Source organism: Thunnus maccoyii, chromosome 20 (genome assembly GCF_910596095.1).
Source record: "Thunnus maccoyii chromosome 20, fThuMac1.1, whole genome shotgun sequence".
Lineage (NCBI taxonomy): Eukaryota > Metazoa > Chordata > Actinopteri > Scombriformes > Scombridae > Thunnus > Thunnus maccoyii.
This window is the reverse complement of record NC_056552.1, coordinates 28123724-28143621: the sequence shown is the minus strand read 5'-3', so window position 1 is coordinate 28143621 and position 19898 is coordinate 28123724. Positions and strand designations below refer to the sequence as shown.

At 43.3% G+C, this 19898-nt stretch overlaps 1 protein-coding gene across 4 annotated transcripts in view; it reads right to left on the bottom strand.

Moving 5' to 3' along the window:
- Nucleotides 1–19898, bottom strand: part of ccdc57 (coiled-coil domain containing 57) — a 141046-nt gene that overhangs the window by 66846 nt on the left and 54302 nt on the right. The window lies entirely within an intron of this gene.

Genomic DNA, 19898 nt, shown 5'->3' with positions numbered 1-19898 from the left:
CAAAACATTTTTCAGAAATATACACAAGGAATGACTATGTACAAGTGAAACTGTTTCTGTGAGCTGTAAACAGGATACCAATAGTGCAAAGGTGTGAAGAATGCACGGAGTGTTGAGATAAATGCTGAATGCTTTGAAAAAAAGTGAAAAGTCACTTTATGTACATATAGTAGGTGGTTATGTACAGTATATACAGCCTGTTTAAATATACAGTAATGAATGAAATGTATTGCATATTTTGTATTTTAAACTAAAATAAATGTGTCATTGGTAGGTCCAGTGGGTATTATAGTGTTACAGGGTTCTTGCACAGTGACTAAGTTAACTGTTCATAAGTGTGATGGCGAAGGGGAAGAAACTGTTCCTGTGTCTGGTGGTTTTGGTGTACAGTGTTCTGTAGCGTCTACCAGAGGTGAGAAGTTGGAACAGGTTATATCCAGGGTGTGAGGGGTCTGTATTGATTTTCCCTGCCTGTTTCCTGATTCTGGAAGTTTACAGGTCCTGGATGGTGGGCACGTCAGCATCGATAATCTTTTCTGCAGACCTGACTGTCCATTGTAGTCTGTTCCTGTCCTGTTTAGTGGCTGACCTTTGAAGCAGTAGGGGACTTCACTGTTGAAGATCTGAGTGAAGATGGGGGCCAGCAGGTCAGCATAGACTTGTGATTGAATCACCCTAGACGTATGTTAACGTCAGGTGTTGACAGGGCCTGAAAGAGCTGACACATTCTCTTCACAGATCTTCAGTGCAAATGGGGAGTCAGGGGGGAGGGAGGTGATAGCAAAAGGTGCAGTTGGTTGTATGATGCCTGAGTTGGATCAGGTGAGGGCTATGAAAGTTGGCTGATCAAACGTGCAGTAAAATACATTTAGATCGTCAGTCGGTTGAATGTTTTCTACAGTGTGGGGGGAGGGTTTCCTGTAGCTGGTGATGTCCTGTAGGCCTCTCCACAATGCCACAGCTTTGTTAGCTGAAAACCTGTTTTCAGGTTTTCAGTGTAGCTCCTCTTTGCTTTTCTGATCCCATTTGCCAGTGTGTTTCTGGCCTGACTGTACAGGATCCTGTTCCCACTTCTGTCAGCCTTCTCCTTGGCCTAACAAATTTTGCTGTGAACCAGGAATTGTTATTATAGGTGCAGAAAGTTTTAGTGGGCATACACGTCCTCACAAACTGATGTACAATGTCACAGTGTCAGTAAGTTTGTCTATGTCTGTAGATGCAGCCTCAAAAACATTCCAATCAGTGCAGTCCTGTAGCTCCAGTTTTGACACATTGGTCCATCTCCTCACAGTTTTAAACACAGGTTTTGCAGCATCCCACTGCTGCACAGGGGACAGAGATATGTTTCCTTCAATACTGTAGGTTATAACAGTGTATTTTTGTCCCTGGTGGGACACTTGATATGCTGTCTGTATTTTGGAAGTTCATGGCTGAGGTTTGCTCTGTTACAACCCCCAAGGATAATGAGAGGGGAGTCTGGATGTTTGCACTCCATGCTGGTTATCTGATCAGCCAGGTGTTGTAAGGCCTCACTGACACAGGCCTGAGGTAGGATGTAAACACCAACCAGAATAAGAAGAAAAACTCCCTCTGTGAATAAAATGGTTTGCAGTTGATGAAGGTGGAGTTGTCTCTAGGTGAGGAGTGCGTATTTTACTTAACACTGTATTTGTACCTTCCTTTATGTAGAAGCAGATTCCACCTCCCCTCGTTTTCCGCTTTAACTCCTGCTCGGTGGAGTTGGAAGCCTGGCAGATACAGAATACTGTTAAGGATGGACTCATCGAACCAGGTTTCAGTGAAACACTGGGCAGCAGACGCTGAAAAGTCCCTGTTCATTCTGTTGATGAGCAGCAGTTCATTCATTTTGTTGGACAGAGCAGACATTTGCCAGATGTAATAATGGGAGTGGTGTTGGAATCCCTGCTGTCGCAGCTTAAGTGCTGCAGCGCGTTTCCTTCACCTGTGTCTCCTCCAAGTTGCTCCTCTGACTAAAAGCTCTGAAAAAGTTTCTGCTTGTGTGAAGATCGGTGAAAAAGTTTGTGGAGTGAACTGTCAAATATTCAAAAGTTCTTCCCTGATGAATGTAATAAGAAAGCGAGCAGTACTACACAAATAAACAAAAGCAGAAAAAGTACCAGAGATCGCAACACCAAGGCAGCCATCTTGTGGCCCCATCTTGATGACAATTATTAGGGGATATTTACCAAAGAGTCACTAAACAGTCAAATTGCATTTGTCCTTATTTATTAAAGGACTGCGCTGAGGCAGGTATAAAATCTATGGCACTCTTTTATGGCACACACACAGAGGGAGAGAGACTATAGCAGGGAGAAAGAGAGAAAGTGTGAGAGAGAGAAACATGATGCATTATGTAGTAGTAGTAGTTCTTTTACTTCACTGTTCAGCACCACAACCAGTTTTGCCAGATACAGCTGATGGTTTTCATTTCAAAAACTTCAAAAACCACAGAAATTGACACAAAACTGCCCAAAATATTTGATCAATATTTAGATAAGCATTGTAACTGCCATGATTACTTACTGTACCATACTTAAAACAATGCACACCGGCAGCTGAAGCATACATAAGAAATTTCTATAGGGACAAACAGCAGCATCAAACCACCAAAGCAAAAACCCTGACTGCTTTCACTTCATAAGCCTTATTTATTTCTAGTTTTGTTCAGCTCTGCCTTAAAGTAGAGTGAAGCACTCTTGGCGGTTGGCAAACAGCTTTTAGGTGCATTACCACCACCTTCTGGACTGGAGTGTTGCCCTCCATATACATAAATGACGTCATTAAATGGTTTTGCTGTTAGTTAGCTTTAGCCTCGGCTAACCTCATGGTGAAATGAAAATATCCTCCACACACTCATTTATATATGGCTGCTGTCTCTTTGCAACTCAATCTCATTTCAGCCAATGACATTATGCTTTAAAGGTTCTACATGTAGAATTGTGAAGCAATTTACATGTATTAATCATTTTTTTATTATCAATGAGTGAATGGGTAGTAATGTAACAAAAAAATGAGACCTTCCCTGACTTTCTTGGTTGTTTGTGACAGCCTCTGGACTGATTTCTATGTGAAGGCCCCGGGCTAGGTTTTTCTGCGAAAATCAAATGGAAATGAAGTTTTTGTGCACTCCCAGGTGCCTTGCCTCTCTCCTGCTAACGTTGACAAATGACCAGCATAAAGACACAAATCACAACAAAAATGGTGCTATCCAAATAGAAACACTCTGCAGATATTAGCTGTCTAGCTAATAAGACAGCAAGCTGCCTCCATCAACCACTAAACATTTCACCACAAAAGACCCCCGCAATGACAAACCCCCTACTCCCAAGCACACACATCTAAAACATTATTTCCTCAACAAAGGAGCTTTTGTTTTTCCTGTTGGTAATTCAAAGGTCGTAATAAGCACACATTTCACAACAAAACCGCAGTGCGTTGCCCCCCAACCATAGCGCGTTGCTCCCCGGCCACAGCGTGTTGCTCCCTGGCCACAGCTCACTGAGCCCACCAGTGTTTAGTAAAAACGGTTGGTATAAAAAGTTGGCGGTTTGCAGGTCGGGTCAGGTTTGGGTGGTTGATTAATGCATATTTGTGCGAGTTGGGCGGCAGAGATTTGGTTTTCGCTGGCCAGCAGCCACAGCACAGCAAGAGCCTCTGTGTGTGTGTTTGTGTGTGAGTGAGTGAGCGAGCAAGTATACGTACATACGGGGGGAGGGTGAGTGACTGGGAGTGAGAGACACTTTGCTGAAACAAGTGCAAAACACAATGCTGGATATTTTTTAAGTAATTATGAGAAGTGTAAGTGAGGAAAAAGACATCACCTGCAATAGTCTTGCGCCGTGAGCACCAGGATGTTGACTAAAGCTCATTTAATGGCCGCAGGTGTCACTAATGAGAAGGAATTTCTGATTCCTACATATAGGACCTTTAATTTTATTTAGGAGATTTTGGATAACTGTGTGTAACTGACGAGATGTTGCTCTTTGTTTGGGTGCCATGGTTAATGTTGCTTGAAAAGATTCTACCTCCAGCCAAAATGCATCAATGGTCAGGTGAGGAGAGAAATCTGCTGAGGCCACATTTCTCCACTGAGTCTCAAGTGAATCTTGTGAGCCTGAATATAATTCCTTAGGCAACTCTTGAACTGGTGACCTGTTGGACACAACAGAAGTGGGACACAGGAGCTCCAGCTTCCATAGCAACTCCATGGATGCAAGCAAATGCATTTGGTATTGGACAAGGAGTTCTTTCAAGAGTTCCATGCAGCATGTTTAGACTGCTTGCTTTTTCTCAGGTGACAGAGCGCTTGCCTTCAACTTCTGACTGAATGTGAAGTCAGTATCTATGGGTGAGAGGTATATACTTGTAGGCACAAGGGATGTATTTGGTCAGCATGCCTGTCACTTGGCCACTGGGAGTGTTGATTGTTTCTGTGTGGAGGTGTGTGTGGGTGTGTCTATGTGTCATCATGTTTTTTTATCATCGGGTCAAATAAACACCCTTAAACGCAGTTACAGACTCATGCTTTTTGTTTGGACACAGCGTATCGGACAGATCTCCCTACATTATGCTCTCAACAGCCAATGGTAATGTTTTGATTTTCGATGGTCGCAGCTTCATTGTCAACAGAAAAGGCTATGGATCTCACACATGTAGCCAGCTATCTTCTGATGCTTTGCTTGACTTGTGCACTTTAAACATTTGACCACTCAGCCACTTTGGAAGCGGACTGTGAATAAATTTTGTGAATGAATGAATGGACGAAGTGCAGCGTACAGCAACTACGGAATGTGTAACTTTGTTCATACTGTGAATTTCATCTTGCTTGGATTTTGGACAGTTTGAATATGATTTCCGCTGCATATATTGGATGGATATGGATGCTGTGGTTGCTTTTTTTTTTGATGCATTTACTGCTGTCACTCAAGTCGGAAATTGACCTGTGTGAATGATTTATGTGGAATTGGATTGTGACGTATGCTCTCTGATGTTTTATTGGATGCACGCTGCTGCTGGTTGATGTCAGTATGAGCGGATCAAATGCTGGTTCAATTGTAAATGATGGAAATGTCAAAAGAAAAGTCATTCTCGCTGAAAAGGGCTTGGCGTGTAAAATTGAGAGGCTTCAGAAGGAATGCCAATCCATAGTGAATAAAATTAAAGGTGTCATCGTCACATTGAAAAAGCTGATGGAAAATGACGGCAATGCTTCACAAGTGCATAATCAGCTGGAGGTTTTGATGCAATTGTGGGAGGACGCAATGGTACTGCACAAGTCAATGATGCCTTTAATACCTCAAGGGGAGCAGCAGAAACAAAACGAGTGGATCACAAGTGTCAACAAATATAATCAAGGGTTTATTGTGGATGTGAAACAATGGCTATCTGAAAATGACAGGCTGGTCTCAAGACAGGAAAACTTGGAGTGACTGCCTAACAAGGATTTTGAAACTCTTCCAAGCCTGCTATTGGATGAGCTACATCTTCATAATAAACTTCCCTCAGATGAGGAACAGAATGCCTTACCTGGAGCAACACAGGATGAAATTAAGCCAAGTGACAGCATGTCAAATATCAGCAGCAAAAGGCATGGTTCAAAATCTCTAACTTCAAGTACCAGGATTTCAAGTAGTTCTACTTCCTCTGCCTGTGTTGAAGCAGAAGCTGACATGGCTTCTCTTCTTGCTTGTCAAAGATTACGTAAAGAAAAACATGATCTGGAGCAACAGGAGGAGGAAATAAGAAAAAGGAAGGAGCGATTGAGCTTGAAGTGGAGATAGCCGCATCAAAGGCTAAGGTGGATGTCCTAAGAGCCTCAAGTAGTGTGAAAAGTGGCATATCTAATAAATCTGATGGTATGCAATCCTATATGAAGAGAGGAGTCAGCACTGTTCTTAATACTGATGCTGATTCATTTGTGCTTTATGGCCAAGGAGATCATGAGAATCCTGTCTCAGTCAAAAGTGTTAGTCTTGTTTGACTAAGCTAAAGGAAAGGAAACAAACTGTGGATGTTAAGTCTCAAATACACCAGCAGAGACTGACCAAGCTCGAGGTGGCTTATAATGTGCAGCCAAATGTCTCAATATCTCAGTTGGTTGGTGCACAGGCTCCTATAACGGTCACAGGTGATGGTAACAATTTGGTATCCATAATGGCAAGGCAAAACAAAATAACTGCTATGCTGGTGCAGCAACAAAGTCTCTCATCTTTGCCAAATCCAGAGATTCAAGTGTTTGATGGAGATCCTCTACTGTATCATGCTTTTATGAGAGCCTTTGAGCACAATGTGGAAGAGAAGACAGGTGATGCAAGAGACTGCCTGCAATTTTGGCACAATACACCAGGGGTCAGCCACGAGAACTGGTGAGAAGCTGTCAACAAATGGCTACAGACAGAGGATATTATGAGGCAAAGGCTTTGTTGGAAGAACATTTTGGAAATGAACAAAAGATCGCATCAGCTTATTTGGACGAAGCCCTCTCATGGCCAATGGTTAAAGCAGAGGATCTCAAAGCTCTCCAAGCTTATGGTCTCTTTTTAAGAGGATGTTGTGATGCAATGGATGAGATACAGTACATGTCTGAGCTAAACATGCCTGCAAATATGCTGACAATAATAAGCATAAGCATCAGGCAGCTGCAGCTGATACCGACTCAGCAGTGGACAGTGCTCTGGTTGTGGTACAGACTAGTGGTCTAACTGGGGCTGGTGAGCAGGACTGTAAACTCTCCATCGTTCCAGTCAAGGTCCAGTCTGAAAAGGGCCATAAAATTGTGGAGACTCGTGCCTTTTTGGACCAGGGGAGTTCGGCCTCGTTCTGTACTACCAGTCTGATGAATCGGCTGGGTATCTCAGGAAGAGGAACCAGGATCCTATTACACACTATGGGCCAGGAGTTGTACGAAGTTGCATTGTACCAGATTTGGAGATAGCTGGCCTGGGCAGTGGTCTTTACTTGCCAGATGTTTTTACACAGCAGAAGATGCCTGTGAGCAAGACAAATATACCACAACAGCAAGATGTGATCAGATGGCCATACTTGCATGAAGTACATCTTCCTGAGATTGACTCAGATGTTGAACTTTTGATTGGCTTGAATGTACCTAAAGTTCTGGAACCCACAAAGGTGATTCCAAATGAGGATGGAGGGCCATATGCAATTCAGACTATTTTAGGATGGACTGTTAATGAGCCGCTGGGTACTGGTGGAGCTGACTGTGAACAACTTAGCATCACTGCTAGTCGTATCTCAGTTGTGAGATTAGACGAATTGTGGCAGCAGCAGTTTCAACTGGACTTCCCAGAATGCAGGCAGGATGAACAGCTGGGTCCATCAAGGGAAGATCATCAGTTTATGAAGATGGTTGAAAGCTCTGTTAAGCTGGTGGATGGCCATTATTGCATTGCCTTACCTCTAAAGAAAAGAGATGTGTGCATGCCTGATAATCACAAGCTAGCAGAGCAACATGTCCTGAGTCTAAAAAGGAGGTTTCAGAAAGATGACTTATTTCATGCAGACTATGCTGCCTTCATGCGCAACGTCATTTCCTGTGGTTAAGCTGAAAAGGTGCCTGCCAGAGATCTGGCATATAGCCATGGCAACGTACGGTATATACCACACCATGGTGTATACCATCCAACAAAGAGGAAGATCAGAGTGATGTTTGACTGTGCTGCATCATTCCAAGGCACTTCGTTGAATGCACAAGTGCTGCAAGGACCTGATCTCACCAGCTCATTGATCAGAGTCATAACCAGATTCAGGAGGGAACAGTTCAAGATCAACCTTTGACTTGTAGAGGGATCCTGTCTATGAGTGCTGGTGCCAGTGGTGCTAAAAGCCAAACATCTTGCAAGATCTGTGCAGGAAAGGCCTTGGGTGGGATGACACCACACCTGCATCCATTGCAATGGAGTGGACAAAGTGGATACAGGAGCTCCACCTACTGGAAGATTTCAAGGTCAGCATATGTTTTAAGCCTGTGGATTTTGGAACTGTGGCTTCTGCCCAATAACACCATTTTGCAGATGCAAGTGAGGTTGGTTATGGGACAGTCACCTACTTGCTGTTGTACAAGACAAATGCACAGCCATGCAGTGTCCTTATCATGGGAAAGGCAAGGGTGGCTCCCTTAAAGCCAATTACCATTCCTTGACTAGACCTAACAGCAGCAGTAGTTGCATCACGCATGGACAGATTGTGGAGGAAGGAATTGCAGATGCAGCTGCTTGACTCTGTGTTTTGGACTGACAGCACCTCTGTGCTGAAATACATCAAAAATGAGACCTCAAGATTCCAATCATTTGTGGCCAACAGGGTCTCCGTAATCCTAGAAACATCTCATGCAGCTCCGTGGAGATATGTGAGCACCTTATGCAACCCTGCAGATCTTGCTTCCAGGGGACTTGGAGTTGAATCATTCCTCAAGGATGCAAAATGGATATCTGGCCCACAATTTCCAATGTTGCCAGAGGAGCAATGGCCTACAAATCCAGATGGTTTGAAATTAATACCAGAACACGATGATCCTGAGGTCAAAACAAGCATCTTGACTCATGCTGTTTGTGCCAGAGAGTGACTCAGTGTCTCAGTTGATCAATCATACCTCATCCTGGAACCATCTGAAAAGGGTGATGTGTTGGATCTTACGATTCAAGAACAGACTCCTAAGTCTCTGGAGGAAGAGGAAAGAGGTCAATTCATCGCTGGCTCACTCAAGTGCAGATGAGAGAAAACTGAAGCATATTCTGAGGAAAGAGCTGCAGAGTGTCAAGGATTTATTCCATGTTTCTCTCACTGTGGAGGAGCTAAAGGAGGCTGAGCTGGAAATCATCAGAACCTGTCAAAGGAAAAGATCCCCAGAGTTTTCTAGCCTGCAAAAGGGACAAAATGTGAGACAGACAAGCCGCATATACAAGCTCAATCCAGTGCTTGATGATGGTGTTCTGAGAGTCGGCGGACAGTTTAGTCGGGTAGCCATGCCTGAGGAGTCAAAGCATCCAGCTATATTGACCTAAGATCTACATATCTCTGACATTATCTTAAGACAAGTGCTCAAAGAAGTCGGCCACAGTGGTAGAGCCCACATGTTGGTGAGGCTACGCCAGAGGTATTGGATTACTGGCGCCAGTATGACTATAAGAAAGATTTTGGCAAAATGTGTCATGTGCCAACGGGTTTGAGGAGTTCCTGGCAGCCAACAGATGGCAGATTTGCCACGCAACAAGATATCTCCAGATGAACCACCTTTCACCTCAGTGGGAGTGGATTATTTTGGTCCCTTTGATGTAAAATGTGAAAAGGTATGGAGTTCTATGCACCTACTTAGCTTTAAGAGCTTTGCATATCAAAGTAGCAGCATCAATTGATACCGATTCCTTCATCAATGCCTTACGTTGCTTTATAGCAAGACAAGGACAAGTCAAAGAACTCTGCTCAGACAATGGTACAAACTTTGTTAGCGCTGATCAAGAGTTGAAAAGATCTATTGAACAATGGAATCATTCTCAGATCCATGAGGAACTCCTACTGAGAGGTATTAAATAGACATTTAATCCTCCAACTGGCTCCCATCATGGAGGAGCATGGGAGAGACTAATCCGCTCAATTAGGAAGGTCCTCAACTCCACTTTAAGGGTACAAACTCTCCATGAGGAAAGTCTCCACACAGTCCTCTGTGAAGTTGAAGCTATTCTTAACAGCAGACAAATAACAAAGGCATCCACAGATCCAGACAATCTAGAGGCTCTGACTCCCAACCACCTTCTGCTTCTCAAAGGTCAGCCATCTTTGCCATTTGGTCTCTCTGAAAAGCAGGACTTGTATACTGTCCGCTACTGAAAATAGTCTCTTCCCCATTCAAATGCAACAGTTTAATCCACTCCTCTTCAGAGCACATTTCTCCTAAGAAAGCAAAGTCCTCCTCTACTTTACTCTCTATCTGTGCTTCTGTAATGTCATGGACTCTGCCACTTGACCTGCGTTTCTTCGAAAAGTGTCCCTTTTTGTGACATCTCCTACACACTGCATCATTAACATGGCAGTCTTTCCAGACATCCAGATGACTCTTTGTCTGTTGTATCTTTCACTGCCTTTAGCCACTTGTTGTTCTTTTTCTGTATAGCCTCAACATGTCCTGTTGTCTGTGCTGTCCCTCATAGCACTGGCTGCTGCTCTTTCACTGCGGCACTCTGTCTCACCCTCATCATGGCTTTTTTTAATGTCAAGTCAGCATCCAACTGTAAGCCTTCTGATAGTTTAGCATCTCGTATGCCGACCTTATTAACTGCTCTCTCAGGGCTCTGAATTCACAATGTTAAGCTAGTGTGTGCACAGCTGTTATAAACGACTCTACACTCTCACCCGGCTCTTGGTTCCTTCGGTTGAAGCGTGCTCTTTCAAAGATAATCTTCTGCCTGCTAACGCAGTGTGCAGTAAAGGCCGCTGTGACTGTGTTGTATGACTTTTTCTGTTCTTCTGTCAGGGGCAATACATTTAAGATATCTTCAGTGTCATCACCAGCTGCATACATGAAAGTATTCACCTTAAATTCCTCTGATTGCTTGTCCAAGCCTGTCGCTATTCTGTAGCGTTAGAAGCACTTTATCCATCTCAGCCATTCATTAGCATTGAAGAAGTCAAACTTGCCTGGTGGCGCTAACTGTAGCTCCGTTGCTCCTCCATCCATATTTCCTTCCATTTTCTGTTGTTAATGAGGCTTAATTCATCTATACTTGTTTTCTGCTTTTCCTTTTTTTTTTCTTCTGACACTATGTTACGTTAACTACAGGGCCATGCCATGGTTAACAATGAAGAGATGGGACATCGAGCTTATGATGCAGAAATGTTGTTTTTCAGTGGACGAAGGACACCTGTGAATGGTTTGGCAAACAGTATACTGGAGCAAGATACTGAAAATAGTGCCCCCTTTTCTATTCATTCAATCGAGAATCGGTTTTGAATTGACAATCAATTCTGAATCGAATCGGCACCCAAGTACCATGACAGTATCAAACTGGGAGATAAGCATATTATCCCAGGCCTACAAAATCAACACTGTCATTTGTCACAACTTTTATTTTTCATTTTTTTGTTCCATCTTAGTACAAAATTTAAATCCCTATGGACACTTTTGTCTGTCAAATCATGATTTTTTCACTTAAGTGCATGACACTCTAAAAATACACACACAAACTGTGAATGCTGCACCACACATGTTCTCAACATTTGCTACCTTTGTCTCAAAAAAATCCAAGGAAAACCCTGCTGACGGTACCATAAAAGCCTTATCTGTGGGCAGGCACTGTATCTTGTGCTTTTTGGTTTCAGCCTGGTCTCTCAAATCCTTCAAGTGGACAAGTATGTCCATGTTGCAGAATTTGCAGTGATCTTTGCCATCATCCACTTAAGACAGCATTATGCATGGCTTCATTTCCGAATCACTCTCCCACTCCTTTCTGTAAGTGTTTTTAAATGTTATCCACTTCGGCATCTTAACTACAACTTCATGCTGCTATCTGCCGGTGCACTTGCTAAAAAAAAGTACAAGAAGAGCTCGTCAAAGCCAGCAATTAGCAACCAGTGACTCTGCAGTAGGCGTGGCTATCTAGTAATGTCATGATGACTGACTGGATGGAGCACATGCACACTATAAAGTGTATGTTTTGTTCACATGCCCAAACCAATTTTGACTCACACAATCAAGATGCCACCACTTCTGAGTCCTGTGGAGGGTGACAGTTTAGTGGAAAGAATAACTACTTAAGTTTTTAAAGGTGTGGAAGTCTCTTTCAACAAAAAGATTGACCCTATTCCTATGAAACTAGAGGCTTGCTCATCCAAAATAGCCACACTTGATACATGGATTATCGAAGGAGTGAGCCGCATCTCAGACTCCAAGGACACCTCAAACAGGGAGAACAGGGGATGATAGTGTAATATATGCATCATCGGGCTACCTGAAGGCAGCAAGGGCAGTTGCCCTATACCTTTTTTTGAAACCTGGCTGCTGGAGCCAAACTTAACTGCAACTTAAGTTTAGAGGAGGAGCTATTAAGTGTTAAGTTGTTGTTTGTTAAGTTGTTTATACATATGCGCCAAACAGCAGTGTGGAGTATCCGGCCTTCTTTGAGTCACTGGGTGGGGCCCTGGAGGGGGCGCGGCCCAGCCAGAGTTCTGGTGGGGGACTTCAACGCTCATGTGGGCAATGAGTGGTGCACTGTTGCTGGACTTCTGTGCTAGCCATGGATTGGCCATAACAAACACAATGTTCGAGCATAAGGTTGCTCAGGTGTACCTGGTACCGGAGCACCTCAGGTCAAAAATCAATAATCGGCTATGTAGTTGTGTCATCAGATCTGTGGCTGTCAAATCACTCTACAAGTGATGAAAAAAAATTCTAACTGGACAGTGCCCTTCATGTGAAGGCTTAAGTAGTTTTAAAGGTTAAGGCAAACAACTTGTGTCATTCTTTCATAACAGTATATTTGTTTCAAAAATTCTGGTTTTACGTCTTACAGATATGCCTCATATTGTCAGTTTACGTGGTGGATGCATGGCTGGCTAGGAAGAGGAATCCGCAGAGTCATTACATCATGTGCAGTTAACAAAATAAGAAATGTCTACTCTGAACCAGGTGGAATCTATACAGGGTTTGAAGATGTAGATATTGATCATACCAAAGTAGATGAAGCATGGAGAGATTTTAATGATATTTAAACTCTATAATTCATATTTGATTGTATTTCATCAGGAGCATGAGTTATGCGCAGCTCAACAAAATAGTATATTGTAAGGTTTAGAAGTTAATTCATATATTTGACTTAACTTACTAAAATATATTTCCAATGCTTACACAGTTAACTAAATATTTATGTTTACACAGTTTTCATTTACATATTTACATATCTAAATATTTACATCAGCATCTTTTAAACAGTAATAATAATCTCCTGGATCTACCTCTGTGGTTTTCCTTACATTTACCTCTGTCTAATTCCTTCTAGCATCTGATTGGTTAGTTCAGCCACATGTAAGTTAGAAACAAGGAGGTTTTGTTATTGTGAAGCTGATGAAGTGTGGTGAACATTAAAGTGCTGCTTAATCTGTCTCAATCCTGCTGATTCTTCTCATTAAGAGTGATCCAAAAGCTACACATCTAACTCTCACATTAGAGTATAATATAAAAATGTAATTGGCTTCAATTAATTCGTTTTTACAAAATGTACCCCAATTTGAAAAATATATAGATATGTGCCATTTATGAAATATTAAGTGTCCTTGAAAACACTAACCTCTTGACTAGAATTTAAAATGAAAGTTAATGTGGATTTAAACAATACTGGTGTGTATATTGTGTTTGTAATGATGCAATTCCTTGAAATGTGAAAACTGCTGTGTTTGAAAAATGATCTGTGATCTGGATAGTCTTTCTTGTGGAACCATGATATGTGTTCACTCTCATGTGGGTTCATTCTCATGTCCATGCCCCAGTTTGAACTTTGCTCCATGAGATTTTGAACTTGGGCTCACCAACACTCCCCATCTTGAAAAACAGTCCTTTCAAAAACAGAAATATGAAAAATAGGTTAAAAATACATTAAGGTGACAGGAAGTTTGATGTACAATATCCAGTGACACATAGGGTGCTTTTCATTGCTTCCCTCACTTGTGTCTCCACCTTCCATCATACCTTCAGGACTATGAGGTCAGTTACTCTATAAGGCACCGCCTTCCTGTTGATGAGAGGCCAGACAGACTACTTCCTCTGATCTTCTCAGATGTATTTGTAGCATGAGAGAGGAGAATGACCAACTGTGACAACAGGTTCCACGTCTTACAGATATGATCGCTCCTATACCAGCTGCACATTATGTCACATCATGGCCGAGACGGCATGAGGATGGGACTCCACACCTGCACCCACTAGTAAGCCGATGCTGCTTAGTGGTCATCAGGTCCCAAGTCAGCGTGAAAGTGCCCCACAGGTGTCATCCAGTGATGAGTCTCTATACCCACAAGGCAGCCAATGTGACCTGATCAAGGAGCTAAATGACAGTCTAAAGAGAGCAAGATTGCCCAGTCAGCATGCAATACATTCACCAGCAACGTCAGGTGAGTCATCCCCTTGCTACAAAGACTTCCTTCCGCAAACACCAGAGGGTAGAGACTCCTTTCCACCTCAAGGCTCAAGTGCAGTGGAACAGTCACAGCTGCATCACCAAGAAGGCAAGGACTGCCCTCTACCAAGCACTGTTCACCATCAGCCTGTCGACAGCCTGTCCCCTGACATGGTGCTACAATTAGGCAGCACTGATGGCAGGTATTGTCTCTGGCCTGATGATGCCTATTGTCGCCATGATGAACATGATCTCAACCTGCATGATTACAGATATCACTCTCAGTATAGGGTCAGCCTGACGACGGCTACCCACCTCCATATGGCGCCTGATGACAGGGTCTGCCCTCTGTCCGATGAGGCTTACGGTCACCATAGCGACAGCCACAGGCAGCCTGCTGCATCTTATTGACAGCATAGTCTGAGAACCCATCCTGATCATTGCAACTATTGGCCAGATGACAGACTTCATCCTCCTGATCATAGAAGCCGCCTTGAGGATCGCTATCGTCCTGCTTATAGCAATGGCTACTATTATGGTCAAGATGATCAGTACAGGCAGATGGATGACTGTTCCCCAGATGATCTCCGCTGCTATCCACATGAGCACCTGCAGCCAGCTGAGCGGCCTCAGGCTCCACCCCCATTTGGCAGACACTCACCGGTAGAGACCTACTGTGGACCTAAGCCAATGATCCCCGATTTCATGCATGAGGACCCATGTGAGTTTGCTACATCGAAGCTTGCGTTGGACAACATACTCCTAACTGATGCCCCAGAGTGCTTCAAGTTTCAGATATTGACGGATCACCTGAAGTGTGATGAAGCACTGCTCATTGCCGATTCATATAGTAACGGCCTATTCCCATTCAGTGACAACATGAGAGCATTCGCTAAGATGCACCGTCTATCTCAACATCTGGTCTTGAAGCGGATCTCCAATCTGATGGATGGACCCAATATCAAGAATGGTGACATCAGAGCATTAAACATCTGCCCTCCAAGTCTGTGCACTAGAGGGGATGTTGCACCAGTTGGGAGGCCAGGGTTGGACAGAGTTGAGGTGTGGTTCACACGTATCTCGCCTCTTAGTTAAGCTGCCACACGACCCAAGAGCCAACTTCCAGAGATTTGTGAATCCCATCCACACTCACTGCTTGAGCAATCGCCACACAAAGACCGGCACACTGAGTACAAGTCTGAGAAGACCACTACTATTCTCCATGGTAGTGAGCAGAAGGACAGGTCAGACAAAGCTATGACTGCATCTGCAGGGGAGGCAATACGGAAGAAGCCAAAGAAGTACTGTCCCTTCTGCGAGACTTTGCAGCACTACCTAAATCATTGCAGCAACTTCAAACTCTTGTCAAAGGAGCAAGAGACGAAGTGGATGAAGGCAAATAAGAGGTGCTGGAGGTGTGGCTGTGAACACCAAGCGGCAAAGTGTACCCTCACGGCCAAGTGCAAAGAGTGTGAAAGAAAGCACCTTGAGGTTCTTCATGAGGTCAATACAAGCCAAAATGCTGCAGTATCTCGTAAGCCCAGAGTGACTTAAGATAGCACTTTCTTGGTAAGTTCCATCTCAGAGATGCTGTACCTAGATCGGCCAACAAGCAGCAGTCAGGTGCTACTCAAGTTGAGTCGTGTCATTCTTCAGAGTGATGACAAGGTACTTGAGACCTACTCTATATTGAATGATGGTTCTGAGTGCACCATACTCATAAATGTAGCTGCTGATTGTTTGGGTCTTCACGGGGAAGCTGAAGACCTGGCACTCTGCACTGTCTGGCGAGAGGTTGCACCATCCTTGGCGCCACAGCGTTGTTTTCTGTAGCTCCTACATCACAGCCTGGCAATTCCTTCCAGATCCACAGAACTTTCACTGCAAAGGAACTCGGCCTTGCCCGCCATACGTACCCAGCGAAAGCTCTGCAGGAGAGAAACCGTCATCTCAAGGACCTACCACTGCTGACCATCATGGATGTACAGCCATTGTTGCCCATCGGGTCAGATTACCCATATCTCATCAATCCAGTGGAGCCTGTACACCTGGGCCCCCCCTGTGGACCTGCAGCCATGCACACCAGACTTGGGTGGACTCTACAAGGGCCATCAAGATTCCTGCATCACTGGCTAACTCCGCAGCAGTGCCTTTTCACCTCCTCTACCACTCCAAAAGCTGAGCTTTTCAGCCACGTGGAGAGACTGTGGCAGTTGGATACCCTGTCGTATGATACCCTGTCGTGAGCGGCTCATCACCAGGTCAAAGCGAGACGTGGAGGCAATCTGGAGAGATTCCAGGGGAAGATGCCCATCTGTCAATAGAATGCTGTTTCTATGTTGACAACTGTTTGCAGAGCCTCCCCTGCAAAGCGCAAGCTAAGAAGTTGGTGGACCGACTGCAATCCCTCCTCAGGGAGGGTGGATTTGAACTGCGGCAATGGGCCAGAAATGCTCTCACAGTCATTGCCCACCTACCAAGAGAGTCTCAGTCGGAGATCAGTGTACTCTGGTTCACCCAGGAGATGGCTGACCCTCAAGAGCACACGCTTGGACTTGTATGGCAGTGCAAGTCTGATACGCTGCAATACAAACACCATCAGAGAGGAAATTCAGAACGTACTATTCGCAACATTTATCTATCTATCGATTGCTTGCTCAGCAGTATGACCCTCTCGGGTTCATCATCCCATACACCACGAGAGCCAAGGTTATTGTGCAACATCTCTAAAACAAGAGAAGAGGATGGGACGATCCCACCCTACCAGAAGACCTGTAGCTTATCTTTGCTAGCTTTATGCCCTCCTTCCGTTAATGCTTTCAGCACTGCTAATGAGTCTTCTTCACACTGCAGATGAGTACATCATCTACATATTGTATCAGTGTACAATGACTAGGTACCACAAATATTGAAGCAACACTCTGTTGAACGCTGATGGACTTTCACAATAGCCTAGAGGCATTCTTGTATAGACGTATTGCTCGTCTTGATGTGTGAAAACAAACAGATACTGTGAGTCAGGGTGCAATGTGACACTGAAAAACGCTGAACACAAATCAATGACTGTATACTTTGCGCCTGGTGGAATATTTGACAACAATGTGTGCAGGTCAGGCACAATAGACATTTCTGCATTAAACACAGTGTTAACAATCCTCAGATCATGCACTAGTCGTGACTAAAGCATCTGTTGTTTTTGTCAGTTCTTGCTGAGGTTAATAAATGCTGTTATATATTTAAAGAGAAGTCTGTGATTATTGTGTTTACTTATTGTGATAAGAGGCTGGTTAAGAGAGTCAGAGCTCAGACTCAAACCTTCTATGTTCACCTGTGGACGCTGATATCCCTCAGATATTCCTCACTGATATCTCTGCCCTGTTATTATTAATTCATATTAATACTTATTATTAATTTTATTCTGGTGGGGATGACACCTACAGATGGGAGACTGACCATCTGGTGTCTTGGTGTGAACAAAACACCTTGGAGCTCAACGCTCTAAAGACAGTGGAGATGGTTGTGGATTTTAGAGGGAGTGCTGCCCCACCCGTCCCCATCACCCTGTGTGACTCCCCAATAGACACTGTGGAGTCTTTCCACTTTCTGGGCACCATCATCACCCAGGATCTCAAGTGGGAGCAGAACATCAGCTCCCTCACCAAGAAGGCACAGCAGAGGATGTACTTTCTGTGGCAGCTGAAGTTCAGTCTACCAAAGCCAATGATGATGCACTTCTACACCTCCATTACTTAGTCCATCTTCACCTCCTCCATCAACATGGCTGCTGCCACTGCCAAGGACAAGGGCAGACTGCAGTATATCATTTGCTCTGCTGAGAGGGTTTGGCTGCAACCTGCCGTCCCTCCAAGACCTGCATGCCTCCAGGACACTGAGGTGAGCAGGAAAGATCACGGCCGACCCCTCCCACCCCGGACATAAACTTTTTCGAACACTCACCCCCAGCAAAAGGCTGTGGTGCATCAAGACCAAAACCTCATGACACAAGAACAGTTTGTTCCTGACTGTATCTGGCCTCATCAACAAGGCTTGGGACCCCCACTGACAAGGACTCTATCCCACTCACAGTCACTACATGTCATATTAATGTGAAATCTATAATCTTATATTGCACATCTGTGAACTCATCACATCTAACAAGGTGCATTACATTAACACAATTATTTGTATTTGCATTATTACACTTGCACATTACACATACTGTTTATACTGAGAACATTCTTAGTCAATATCCTGCACATTATATTTTTTAAACCTTACAGCTCTCTTCACATATAACTTTTTTTTTTTTTTAATTATTCTCATTATAAAATTTTATTTTATACTTATACCTATACCACCTGTCTTTTGTGGTAGTTGTATTTTTCTCACTTTTTACAGAGACTTGTATATTATTTATTCTATTCTTATTCTATTTTTCAATTGTTATACAACACTACACCAAGACAAATTCCTTGTATATGAAAACTTATTTGGCAATAAATTTTGATTCTGATTGATACTCTACTCCACTACATTACACAGGGAATTAATGTACTTTTCACTCCACAACATGTATTTGACATTTGATATAGTTACTGGTTACATACAAAGATTTTACATAAAAAACCATGATGAGTTTAATAAAAAATTATCCATGTACATCCATAACTGTTACCACAATACACATCACAAAACAATATCCGAAATTGGCAGAGCAATACTTGCTTGGGGTAACTGATATTGTTCAGTCAGCCAAATTTGTACCACAGATGTTTTCAGTCCTATGGGAGCTTTACAACTGGAGACATTTTGGGGGGACGTGACATTTTGACATGAATGTGAGTCTACAGCGCAATGGCATGCTGGATGATTTGCATGCTTTCACAGACATTTTTATGCTGACTATACAGCATTAAGGGATGGATGAAGTCATGATCCTCTCAGGATTTTTAAGATTTTAACAACCCCTACAGTTTGATAAGCAGATGTGTTAGCTCAGTCACAATGATATTACACATCTGACAAATTAATGAGCATTATATGACCATTATAAATCTATTCTTTGGCATTTGGCAGCTGTGACATCATATTCTGTATTGTATAGTTTGAATATGGCAGACATAATGTTCAAACAATCTCACAGAAAGTTGGAACATTCAATCTAATGTCCTTAAATAAGAAGTCAACAAATATATCATGCCTTGTTATGTAGAGCCTCAATCCATGTATTTAGCTTAAGTGGTTTTTGGAGTCATTTGAGAAGGTTTATATTGATAAGACCTTGACATGTTTTTCCACTTGATGCCAGTGGAACTCACAAAGACTGGCATGTTGGGGAGACACTGAGCCAGGCTGAAAGGCCATCATACCTCTCAGGATGCTGGAGGAAAAGGCCAATGTCTAAAACAGAACAGCTGTGAATGCACTCTGGAAGAACTGGACTCAGCTGGAATGGAAATACAACACCCCCATGTGATATATGGGAGTGTAGCTGTGTAGGAGCCTTTAGTAGGTTAGTTAACCCTTATGAGGATGATGGTTGGCTCAGAAGACATTTTGTTTTCAACTTGAGCAAAACCAATTTGCCTATAGAGGGAATAGATCGGTGGATCTCTCGGTGGACACATCCCTGTGTCTCTACCATGTGTTAAAACGTCTGCAGTCTCCTTCCTCCCCAAGTAGAAAAAAACATACTCATCTATATTTTCTAAAATTATATTTCATACATATACTTTTTCAAATATTTTAAATCACTAT